Below are 13140 nucleotides of genomic sequence, written 5' to 3' on the forward strand. Positions count from 1 at the left end.
CTCTCAGCTAACTCTGCTCAGCATGTCTGGCATCTCACTTACGTATCTGTTTGACTTCAGGTAAAGGCCAGGCGTGGGGGTGGGGGCTCCCGAGCCTTTAGTCCTCCCGTCTCTGGGTCGGTTAGTGCTCTAAAGCTGATACAGACGGTGGCTTTTAGGATTGATTGATCCTCTTATAGATGAAGCTGGATTCCCCCTCACACATCAAACTGTAATGGAGGCTTATTAGTAGCACAATTGACAAACCGAATTACCTCAACTGGGTATCATTTGTTGTGGGTCATCTCATTTTTCTCCAGCATTGATTGTGGCAATTTACAATCCAGTCTACCTCCTCTGCCCACGTGTAGCTCTGGCCGGGCTGTGGGCAGGCCCACACCAGAACTAAGGTGGGTGCCGTCTCTGGTCTCTGCCTTGTCTTTACTTCTGTCTACTTATGTTACAGTTAAGACCGTCGGCTGCTGTGGAGACCCAGCTCCTCTTCCATTTCACTGCCTGCAACCACCTCTCCCCACCAAAAATCAAAACCAAAAAACCCAACACAGGAAACAACATCTTTAAAATGCTGAGATGGATGTATAATTTTTAAATATTTTAACGATAAAAGGACATATTTAAGAATATAAAGAAAGAGCCCAGCTGGTGTTGCTCAGTGGTTGAGCATCAACCTATGAACCAGGAGGTCACGGTTTGATTCCAAGTCAGGGCACATGCCCAGGTTTCAGGCTTGATCCCCAGTGTGGGGCATGCAGGAGGCAGCCAATCAATGATTCTCTCTCATCATTGATGTTTCTATCTCTCTCTCCCTCTCCCTTCCTGTCTCTGAAATCAATAATAAAAAAAAGAGCATCAAGAAAGAGAAATATAAAAATTATTCTATTCCATGGCTCCATGTCCCACGGGACGGATGGGTCTCATCTGTGTTTCATGTTTAGGGACTATCTATAAAAAGCTGTTGTATTTCCTCTTTGGATTTTTATTACAAATTTGGAGAAACCCTCTTAATAAATATCTCCAGATGTAAACAAGTGAATACTGTTGCTAAGAAAGGTTCTTAGCACACTGGGCATTTTAGTGCTGATCTTCCGCATGGTTATTCTCCAGTTTCCTTTTTTTTTTTTAATTTTTTTAAAAATATATTTTATTGATTTTGTACAGAGAGGAAGGGAGAGAGATAGAGAGTTAGAAACATCGATGAGAGAGAAACATCGATCAGCTGCCTCCCGCACATCTCCCACTGGGGATGTGCCCGCAACCCAGGTACATGCCCTTGACTGGAATTGAACCCGGGACCTTTCAGTCCTGCAGGCCGACACTCTATCCACTGAGCCAAACCAGTTTCGGCCAGTTTCCTTTTTTTGATACAGTTTTAGCTCCTACACATTTTCCTTCCTTTGGAATTCCGCTCACTAGTCCTACTAATCTTAAATTATATGCTAATTAACATTTTGAAATGATACATTTTTATTTGTGGCCCATGACTTGGTAAATGAGTGCAATCTGAAGCCTCATTTGACAATTTGGTCTCAGAGAATGTTTTGTTTGATCATTGTTCAGTAGGCATCACCGGGTTGAATCAGCGCGACCCCTAAGGAATCCTTTAAAATGCAATTAAAAAATCATAATCGTTCCAAAGGCAATTTTTCAAAAGATTGCACAGAAGGTGATGATTGCAAACCATCGTGTGAATTACTCTTCCTGTGCCTCTTACTGGAAACGATGTTAGTTAACATGGAGTCTGCACAACAGAAACAGAAGGCCAACATGAAGGAGATGCCCTTGGAAGACACTCTCTCTGCAGCTCATCATTTGCTAAGATGCCCAGATCCTCTGTTTTTCCCTGGCATCCTTAGCAGAGGCTTTGAATTGGAGAGACTGAGATAAAGTTTCTCCTGTGGCTACTGCCACCGTCCGTGTGCCATGTCCTACCGTCACCTGCACACCAAGCAGTCGCCAACGGACTGGACCTTGTTCGCTTTCAGGCGAGGTGGAGCTCCAGCCCAGCATTGCCAGGCTTCCCGGGCTCCCCTTGGGATCTTACCAGCCTTCTTTCCTACAGTCACAGTGCAGAGTCCAGTCCCAACTTCCAGGTCAGCCTTGCTGGTCCTAGCAAGATTCTGATACTTCAGCCGTCTCAGCCCCCAGGATCCATGCCAGGTGGTGAGGTTAGCCAGGGGTCCCCTGCTTTATCATTTTATCTGTAACGTGGTGTTGCAGGGTTCGTAGGAAAGTAGACACGGATATGGGGCTCACTGTGCTGGAGGTGCTTGGGGGACATTTCTAAGGGATATTATGTCCACGGACCCACCTTTATGGAAGGGGAGGAATGAGAAGTGTGAGTGGGTAGAGGGGGGGGCGCAGGACTGACACCAATCTTGGCCGATCCCATGGGGAGCTCTGTAGCTAAGAGGAACCCTTAGAGTTCTGTACTGAGTCAAAATAGCCTGCATTTGATGGCTAAAGGATGTCTACTTAGTATTCCAGCAGCTAGGCCATATCCTTTCCTGAAGAGGGGTCTTGGGGACCCACCTCCCTGACTGCTGCAAATGGGGGTGATAACTTCTCTGTGCATAGGGTTCCTGTTACCACATCTGTGACATAGTTCATGTGCAAAGCAGAGCACAGGGTCTGATAGAGAATAACTGCTTCATAAATGCCAGCTACTTATTAATGGACTAGAGGCCTGATGCACGAATTCGTGCACAGGTGGGGTCTGGCCACCCCGCCCCAATTGGGGCCGATCAGGCCAGGCCAGCCTTGGGGGAAGGGGCTGCGGGTGGTTGGCGGGCTGGCCCCACCCACTGGTCAAACTCCCAGTCAAACTCCTGGTCAAGGGGACAATTTGCATATTAGCCTTTTATTCTATAGGATTATATAGGATGACCCTTGTGATTCTTATGAATAAGCAAACCCAGGATTGTGTGTTTTCAAGCAGCTCCATATATATATTTTTTAAATATATTTTATTGAAGTTTTACAGAGAAGAAGGGAGAGGGACAGAGAGCCAGAAACATCGATGAGAGAGAAACATCAACCAGCCACCTCCTGGACACTCTCCACTGGGGATGTGCCCCCAACCAAGGTACATGCCCTTGACCGGAATCGAACCAGGGACCCTTGAGTCCGCAGGCCGACGCTCCATCCACTGAGCCAAACCGGTTAGGGCAAGCTCCATATTTTTATCAACCCAGTTCAAGTTCCTCTTAAAGTACTAATAACATAAGAAAATGCGTTTTTCTTGTTTCTGATTGGTCAACAAGCCCCATCCCTGAATCAGTCACTATGGCTGAGAGAATGCTATGCTAGACATGGTCTGTTGGTGCCCAGCATCTATTTCCACCCATGTCTGGTACTCTGACTCAGGAACAGGGACATCAGGAACCCAAGGTTCTGCATCAACTGTTTCTCCTTCAGGCTGACAGGAAAGGGGTTCAGAAGACCGTGAATGCTCAGTAAGTATTATTAACCCTCTAATTGCAACACAAGAAAATTTGGTTCTCTCTTTGTTTTCAGTGAATATCTATTCGTCCGTTCATAGGAGACTTGAGGAACCATTGATAATGGGTCCACCTTGATTTGCTATAGTGGTTTTCAACACTCAGTGATTTATTTAGGTAGCTCTTTCCTCCCATGTTCTCTTTGTTTAGCACTAAAGTGGAAGAAATGAAAGATAGAGTCAGTAACAGCCCCAGAGTCCACAAGGAAAGAAGCGTCAGCCTGGAAAGTTTAGCGATGCTGCAGTCTGACACAGGCATTCACGGAAGCAATAGCTCATGGCGAACAAAGCACAGGTCGCACTGGCAGCCGCAGTCCCCTTGTTGTTGTCATGACTTGTATTTATCTGCTGACTCGAGACCCGCCCAGAGACAGGAAAGAGAATACTGGTAAAACAGACAGTGTCGAGGTGCTAGATCTGCAGGCTACAGAACTCGGAACGCATCTCAGGATTTAGCTTGTCCCTTTTCAATTTCCATGAGACTTTCTCTGACCCCTGCGAACACCCCCAGGTGGCCTGTATCACCTAAACATGTTGATTCATTCCCACGTTCCAACTTGTGGGCTGGGAGCACTTTTTGACCAGGTCAAAGCCCTTGACCCCAACTCTTACATGTTTAGCTTATTTCTTACCTTTGCCTCCTCTCCCCATGAGTCATTTTTCCTCTCCTTGAAACTATGTTCTTGACTTGGACCCCCCATTGGCTCGCTGCTTGTCCTGTTTCCTATCTTCTCAGTCTGTCCCATCATGCATCAGACAGATTATTTATCGTCCTACAAATATGAAAGGCACAAACTTATTTCCCACAGAGTTATATGATGCTTTTCAAATGAATATAATTCAGGAGAGAAAAATGATACAAGATAATAAAATAATATCAAGATGAATTCCCCCCCCCCCAAATATTTAATGGGGATAACAAGACAATACTATAGCCTTTAGAAATTTAAGCAATCTTGGGCGAACTACTTCACTTTTTAAGCCATCTAAAATAGGTATGTGTTGATGACAAGAAGAGTGGTTTCAATGACCAGCGAAGTCTTGGCCATTTGCTTGGGCCGACTTCTCATCCTTTCCAGAACTGACAGGACCCGTCATAGGTATATACATGCTACACTGTTCCACCAATAGTCAGCCCCAGTGAATCCCAGCTTGCCCAGTGAGCCCAGGGAAAACCAGCAGAATCCCTCTATTTGGATGATTCCCTGGGTCAGATCACATCCAGTTAATGAAAAATGGTTTGAGTTGCACAGTTACTCGGTGACCCATGGTGGGCATCCGTCTTTACTGGAACCCCAAATCAAGCAGGGAGTTGCTTTCCAGACGGAAAATTGCTGTGAGCAGAAGAGGGCCTGCCTTCCCATCTCAAGCCTAGGAGTCTGTTCTGTGATTCTCCGACAGGATCTGTCCAAGCTCCATGCGCTTCCCTGTTCGATGTCTGTGGCCACACCGCAGAGCTCTTCCTCAAAGACCTGACCTCCATCTCCTCCATCCTGGGGCTCTGGGTCTAGAGCTGACTCAGTCTGGGAACTGGACAAGAGGCTGTGAACGCCATGAAGAGAGGTTGAGTTAGGATTAGACCCAGCCTCCAGGTCAGAGTGTTTCTGATTTTATAGGCAGGACAACACCATCAGGAGGAAGCATTTATTTGATTCCCATCAAATGCCATCACCAGCCAGATCCCTGCAAGTCAAAACATCAATCATCACTCCATTCCTGAGGCTTATAATAGAATGGAAGTTTAGGTTCTGGCTTTCAAAGCATTGTTATTTCGATGTAGGTGTGTATGATTTATTTGTTTTATTTTGGATTCTTTATTATTAGTGAATTCTGGGAACCCTAGATAACCTAATTATTTCAGTAGGAACAGAAGGAATCGTGGACAAATCAATTCTTAATTATGAAATGACTCACTCAGTAGACAAAGGGAGTTACAAATACCAGGAGACACTAGGTAATGAATTCTATTAGAGCAATATTGGCAATGTTGAATGTTTGGGAACATTGAATTCATGCAGCTACAAAAGCAGCTAGACCTTTTCTCATAATATGGCAGTCTTCAGAAATGTGCATTGTTATTTGTTTGTTTATATATTTGTCAGCCCTTACACCTGAGAACGGAGAGCAATAGGGTACGTCTCCTGGTTCTTTTATGTGACCCCGCTGCTTAACTCAGAGCAGGATGGACCCCAAAGGGTATTCAAACTAGAACTATTAACACATAAATTCAGACAAATGAGAATTCCTTACTAAAAGAAAATAATTTTGGAGCATGTTGAACTGAGGGAAAGCAAAAAGGAAAGAGGAGCTCCACTCTTGTAGGTAACTGTTCTGAGCCAAGTAGGATGTGAAATAAATTGGAAGTGACGTGCCTGGTGGACTTGGGCTCACATCAATAAATGACGGGCTCATCCCTGAGTTGCAAGAGCCCAGAGACTAGGACGAGGTCACAGGTGTGACTTGCTGCAATGGCACCACAGTCAAAGACTCAGGCTCCAGATTGTCACTGTCATGGCGCCACCGATCCTGACTGTTCAACTCTCCCAGGAAGCATGAAATGATCTCTCCACACTTGTATTTCTCTTCTGATTGATGACTTTTCCCTTCACGGCCAGGCTGCATGTTACGATTTGAAACAGTGCAAGCCATCAACCACTGGGTTGCCAGACATGGGGTATTTCCTTGAAATGAAACAAGTCATACACTGTTCCTTTACCTATAATAATAAATTCTGTCAGAACAGCAAAGGGTTAGAATTATTAATTGGTCTACTAAAATATTCATAGGGTTTTAGGATGAAAATACATACTTGAAGGATGTGCTTTTAAGCAGTTCTGTTTTCCAGGTAATTATCAAAAGCAACACAGTTAAAACACACACACACACACACACACACACACACACACACACACACACACACACGTAAGAAAATTCCCAAGCAATTGACTGCAATTCATCAAGAAATCTTAGGTGTTGTTATAATATTATATTTTTAACTTGAATAATAGGTCACACCATTTCTTTCCCTTTAATTATGACTATGGAGAACCAAAGTTCTTGGAAAAGAACTTAATCAGCCATTATTAGGAAGGTCCTTTTAAAGGGTCTCTTGTCACTAAGGAAACAGGTGTTTACCATGGATGGGGATCCACTTTCCTTGGCAAAACCCACCTGGAAATCAACCTAGTGACCTCAGATAAGGGGATTTTTCAAACTGCAAGAAGGTTTCTTCCTGATTGTGTAATACACATGACTACAATAACATGGGTCACTGTTTAAGCCAATACACGTGCTCAAAGTTTCTATATTCTACTTGGAGTAAGTTAATATTAATTTGGAAAAGATGTGATATGTTAAAGATGAATATTTTAATCTGGAGATTGACAACTGAAAATAAAAAAGGCAAAGATATATAACTAAGATGTCACTGGAAAATTGTATACTAAGAAATATTTGTTTAACACAAAAGAAAGTAGTAAAAGAAGAACAGGGCAATAAAAAAAAAGAAACAAAAATTATTGGCATAGTGGCAGAACTGAATTTAACTATACAATAATCAGCCTATCTAATGAGGATGGAATATGCAAATTGACTGTCACTTTGTGACAAAAGATGGTGGCACCCATAGCCACAAGATGGCGGTGCCCAGTTCCCTCAGCACCACCAGAATCCCCTAGTCCTTTAAACCCTCACCGCGAGGGCAAGGGGCAAGCAGTCCCCTGAAGCGAGCACAGAGCCGGGCCCAGCTTGCCCCTGGCCACGGCACTGAGGGGCAAGCAGGCCCTCACAGAGAGCAGACACCAGGGCCTGTGGTGGCGTCAAGCAGGCAGGTCCGCAGAGAGCAGAGAAGCATGGGGAACGAGCCTAAGCCGTCAGTAGGATATCCCCTGAGGGCTCCCAGATTGGAGATGGTGCAGGTCTGGCTGAGGGACCGCTCCCCCGCCCCCCCCGCACAAATTTCGTGCACTGGGCCTCTAGTTAAATATGAATGCACAAAACATTATGATCAAAAGGTAGATATTTTCAAACTGAGTAAAAAAAATCAAGGTCCAACTATGTGCTGCCAATAAAAGATGCACTTTAAATTCAAAGGTACAAATTGGCTGCACATAAAAAAAGGAAAAGTGGACTATACAAACAGAAACATGAGAGGGCTTGGGTGTGTGTATCAGACAAAATAGACTTTAATATAAGAAGTATTTCTTGAGACAAAAAGGGACATTTATCATGATAAAAGGTTCAATATAGTGGGAAAATACAACTATCATAAATGCATCTGACAATGAGTTACAAAAAACATGAAGCAAATACTGACAGAATGGAAAGGAGAAATAGGCAAATGACAGTTATTGTTGAGAATTTCACGATTCCTCCATCAGTAACTGATGGGCCATGCAGACAGAAAATCAGTAGGATATTGACCACTTTAACAACATTATAAACCTACTTAATCTTAGTGACAACTATGGAATGCTTCACCAAACAAGAGCAGAATATACATTCTTTTAAGCACATAGAACATTCACCAGAGTAGACCATGTGCTCTATGAGGGACCGCTCCCCCGCCCCCCCGCACAAATTTCGTGCACTGGGCCTCGAAATACAAGCCCCCCTCCCTCCAATTTAAAAATATTTCAGTTATACAGGGTATATTCTTTGATCATCATGTAAGTTAGAAATCAAGGAGAGACAGAGCGATCTGGGAAAGCCCCAAGTATGCGGAAATAATAATATAAGTGAATATGTAAACATAACATAACAAAATGTGTGGGCTGCAGCTCAAGTAGATCTTAGAGAGAAGCTGTAGCTTTAGAAAAGAAGGTCTGAGCCCTGGCCAGGTGGCTCAGTCGGTTAGAGTGCTGTCCCATGTACTGAAAGGTTTCAGGTTGGATCCCCTGTGAGAGACACTAATGGATGTTTCTTTCTCTCTCTCTCAAAATCAATAGAAACATCCTCTGGTGAGGATTTAAAAAAAAGATACAAAATGGGTGCTTGAAGTTTTCACCTTAAGAAGCTGGAAGTGGATGACCAAATTAAAAAAAAAATCTGAGCAGAAAAGAAAAAACGACAGAATGGATCAATGACATAGAGAATGAATAAACAGTAGAGAAAAATTAATAATATCAGGGCTAGTTATTTTAAAAAAAATATTTTTATTGATTTCAGAGAGGAAGGGAGAGGAAGAGAGATAGAAACATCAATCATGAGAGAAACATTGATCAGCTGCGTCCTGCATGCCCCACACTGGGGATGGAGCCCACAACTTGGGCATGTGCCCTGACCATGAATTGAACCATTACCTCCTGGTTCATAGGTCGACACTCAACCACGGGGCCGTACCGGTTGGGATCAAGGCTAGTTCTTAAAATATTAATCAGATAGAAAAACCTTTAACTCACTGATGAAGGAAAAAGAAAATTCACATATTATCAGTACCTGGATGATACAAACCTCATAGACTTTAAAAGAATGATAAAAGTATATTATGAACAATTGTATCTCAACAAATTTGACCACTTATATGAAATGGATAAATTCCTTTAAAAATACATACTATCTTGATATCTCAAGGAAAAACAGATTATTTAAATATTTCTATATAAAACAAAATAATTGAATTAGTAATTTTAAATATCCCTACAAAAAATAATCAATGTGAGTTTGAGCAAACATTAAGGGGAAAAAAAGGTTACTAGTTCTCTTTCAACAAAGAGAGGAGGAAAGAGTTAATTCTGAACTCATTTTATGTGGCCAGCATTGCTCTGATACCAAAGCCAGACAAAGACATCATAAGAAAACTGGAGATTAATATCCTTCGTGAATATAGATGTAAAAGTTTTAAATAAAATTTTAGCCAGTTGAATCCAATAGTATATAAAAAATGATGATACACCAGGGCTGACTGGATTTTATCTCAGGAATGCAAGGTAGGTTTAAAAATCTCAAAATCATTTAATCCAATACACTATATGTGGTTGGCAGAATAATGACCACCCCCAAAAATGACGCAAGAGAACTTTCTGGGGCATAAAAATGTTTTAACCATTGACTGTGGAGCTATCTGCACACACATGCACACATACACATACATACGTATCTATAATAATAAAACATAATATGCTAATTAGACTGGATGACCTTCCAGACAAAGATGGTGCCGCAAGGGACCCCCAGGTCCTGGGTGCCTGCCAGTGGCCAGAGGGAAGCCTGGTCCCAGGTGCCAGAGGGAAGCTGAGGGAAGGAAGGCCTATTCTTGCACGAATTTCATGCATGGGTCCTCTAGTATATTAATAAAATCTCATCAACCTGCACACTTAAAATAGGTAACTTGTAAAATATCTTAAAAGTTCTCATCACTGCCCTAACCGGTTTGGCTCAGTGGATAGAGCATTGGCCTGCGGACTCAAGGGTCCCAGATTTGATTCTGGTCAAGGGCACAACCTTGGTTGCGGGCACATCCCCAGTGGGGAGTGTGCAGGAGGCAGCTGATTGATGTTTCTCTCTCATCGATGTTTCTAACTCTCTATCCCTCTCCCTTCCTCTCTGTAAAAAATTAATAAAATATATATTTTTTAAAAAAGTTCTCATCACAAGGAAAAAAATGTACTGGTAATTATGTGAGGGGATGAATGCTAACTAGACATAGTCAGGTAATCATTCTGCAATATATACAAATATCAAATTATTATTCTACACCTTAAATTAACACAATGTTATCTTTCAATTATCCTATATAATTAAAGGCTAATATGCAAATCGACTGAATGGTAGAACGACTGGTTGCTATGATGTGCACTGACCACTAGGGGGCATACGCTCAATGCAGGAGGTGCCCCCTGGTGGTCAGTGTGCTCCCATAGGGGGAGCACCGCTTAGCAAGAAGCCCTGAGCCGGGCTAACAAGGAGCGGGCCTAAGCTGTCAGTCAGACATCCCCTGAAGGCTCCTGGGCTGCGAGATGGTTCAGGCAGGGCTGAGGGACTCCCTTCCACCTCACCCCGCTGAGTGCATGAATTTTGTGCACTAGGCCTCTAGTATCTCAATAAAACTGGAAAAAATTAAAATGGGTGGATTTTATTGTATGTAAATTATTCTTTGATAAAGCTGTTGAAAACAAACATCTCTGTAAAAGTAAAGCAAAATGCAATATTTAGCACTGTGATAGTCTTCTGATGTGTCCAGCTGACTAGGTTAAGTTCCCATTTATTCAATCAAGACTAATCTAGGTGTTGTTGGGAAGATATTTCACACATGTGATTAAGGTTCATAATCAGCTGACTTTAAGTAAAGGAGATTTTCCTAGATGATCTGGGTGGGCCTGACTGAAAGACTGTAGGTGCAGAGCCGAGCCTTACCTGAAAGAAGAAATTCTGCCTGTGAACTCGGCTGCAACCAGGCCCCAGTGACCAGTTCCTGTCTGCCCTTCCTGCCCTCCATTCGGAGAGAATCCAGCCTGCCTGCACAGTGGTCTAAACCAATTCCTGGCGATAAACTCCAAATGTGTATTATTTTGTTCTGTGACACTTACCAGAGTTGTAATTTTACGTTGATTTTTGATTATGTGACTGGTGTCTGTCTTGAAGGGCAAGGGGTTGGTTTACTTTCTCCATCACTGCTCCCCGTCTTGTGCCTGACCTATAGGACACACTCCATAAATATTTGCTGAGTAAATGAAGTATTATCATGGGAGTACATTGATATTTCAGACCATATGTTTCAAATGTCAGCATGGAAAATATTATCATGATTTAACATAAATCTGGAGTTGGGAACATTTTTCTTAAAGGGCTAGATAGTAAATATTTTGGCCATTGTGGGCCCTATAGTCTACTTCTGTTACTTCATAGGGCAAATATAATCATAGCTAATAGGTAAACAAATGAGTGTGTCTGTGTTCTAATAAAACTTTATTGATAAAAACAGAGATACAGTTTGCATACAGTTATGTTTATTTAGAGCAGTGGAGGGGTGTTGTGTTAATGAATCACCTGGTCAGCATGTAAATTATTACAAAACAAGGTGTGAGGTATCATAAGAGAAACTTATCATCATAAGTATACTGAATATGATAAATATAATTTATCTGAGGGTTCCTAGGTGTGCTAATAGCTTTGCCTTTTCCTTACATAAATTTCTCATTGCAAACTACAATGAATATAGATGCAACAGATGCAAAGGTGTAGAGATTGACCCAAATGGACACCAAATTCAGGACAGTCTCTGAAAACTTGTTCTGTTCAATACGAACCTGGAATTTCATGATTTACAAGGCGTTGGCTTCTTATAAACACACGGGCATTGGGTGAGAGTTCCCATACCCCACAGTGAAGGGCCACTTTAAAGAGTTACTGACTTGCCTCAAGACTTAGTTTTGAGAATTAGAAAAACCACTGCATACAAAGCGTTATTATTACAAACTAGAGGCTCAATGCACGAAATTCGTGCAAGAGTAGGCCTTCCTTCCCCTGGCTGCCAGCACCGGCTTCCCTCTGGCACCTGGGACCCTGGCTTCCCTCCAGCCACCAGCAGGCACCCAGGACCCGGGCTTCCCTCGCAGCCCTGGCTTCGTCTGGAAGGTCGTCCAGAAGGACGTCCGGTCTAATTAGCATATTACGCTTTTATTATTATAGATTTCTAGGTTATTGTTGTTGTATTCCCTACATTTCATTTATTTGGTGGAAACATTCCTTCCATACACCTGGCTTTCTAGAACCCAAGCCTAAGTGCACAAATAAAGGCCTTTCCTACGGAAAATAAAATTCCCAAAGCACTGGGTGCTAAAATAACACATTTTACTATGTATTCCTCGTTGACCTTTCCTTCACACACAATCCTAATAAATGTGATTATTTAAACTTGTAGCCCAGAGCAAGTGCGCACAGTGAGGTCTGGGGAGAATACCCACCGACAGCAGAAATACTGCTGATAGCAAAGCAGCATTGTACGTATTGAATGTATTGTATTAAATAACCATGACCCATCAAGAACATGGGAAATCACGTTCATTGTTCTCTTTTTAGAAAGAAGGAAGCCATGCTGTGCTCTTTAGAAGAATTTCCATTAAAAGAGCTCAATTATTTAAATTAATTCTGATGCTAGAGGAGGAAGTTTTGATTATCTGGAGATAGCTCATATGCAACAGCAGCTGATAGCGCCCAATGACCAGGATATTAACACAGGACATGTCCCTCTTTTTATCTTCTCCTCTGTAAACATTTTATTCATGCTCTTCAATTTCTCTGTACAACATATAGCTTCCTTTGGAGCCAAGATTCTGGGAAGTATTTTTTTACAATGACAAGTGTCTTCTGCAGAGAGCCCCCTCAGTCAGTAGATGGATTTTGACATGCAAGTGTTCATAGAAGACATTAATCATTGCTCCCGCTTACAAACCAGAGATGGGCTTTCTTTCAGGAAACAGAAGGGGACTCCGAAATGCCAATTGGCATCATCAGCCTAGATGTGATTAGACACTTTATCCCCCAAGGTCATGTGTGAGAGACAATTTGTCATTAGTCCTCATTACTGGGTGTTATAAACTGCAGGCTGGCGTGCTGGTTTGTTGAGAAAGGCAGCCAACCACATCTTTTCTGTTCCAGATCATCGGCTTCAGTGGTGCTCAGAGAGGTCAGAACCCTGGCCTTGG

This window comes from Myotis daubentonii, chromosome 3 (genome assembly GCF_963259705.1).
Source record: "Myotis daubentonii chromosome 3, mMyoDau2.1, whole genome shotgun sequence".
Taxonomy (NCBI): domain Eukaryota; kingdom Metazoa; phylum Chordata; class Mammalia; order Chiroptera; family Vespertilionidae; genus Myotis; species Myotis daubentonii.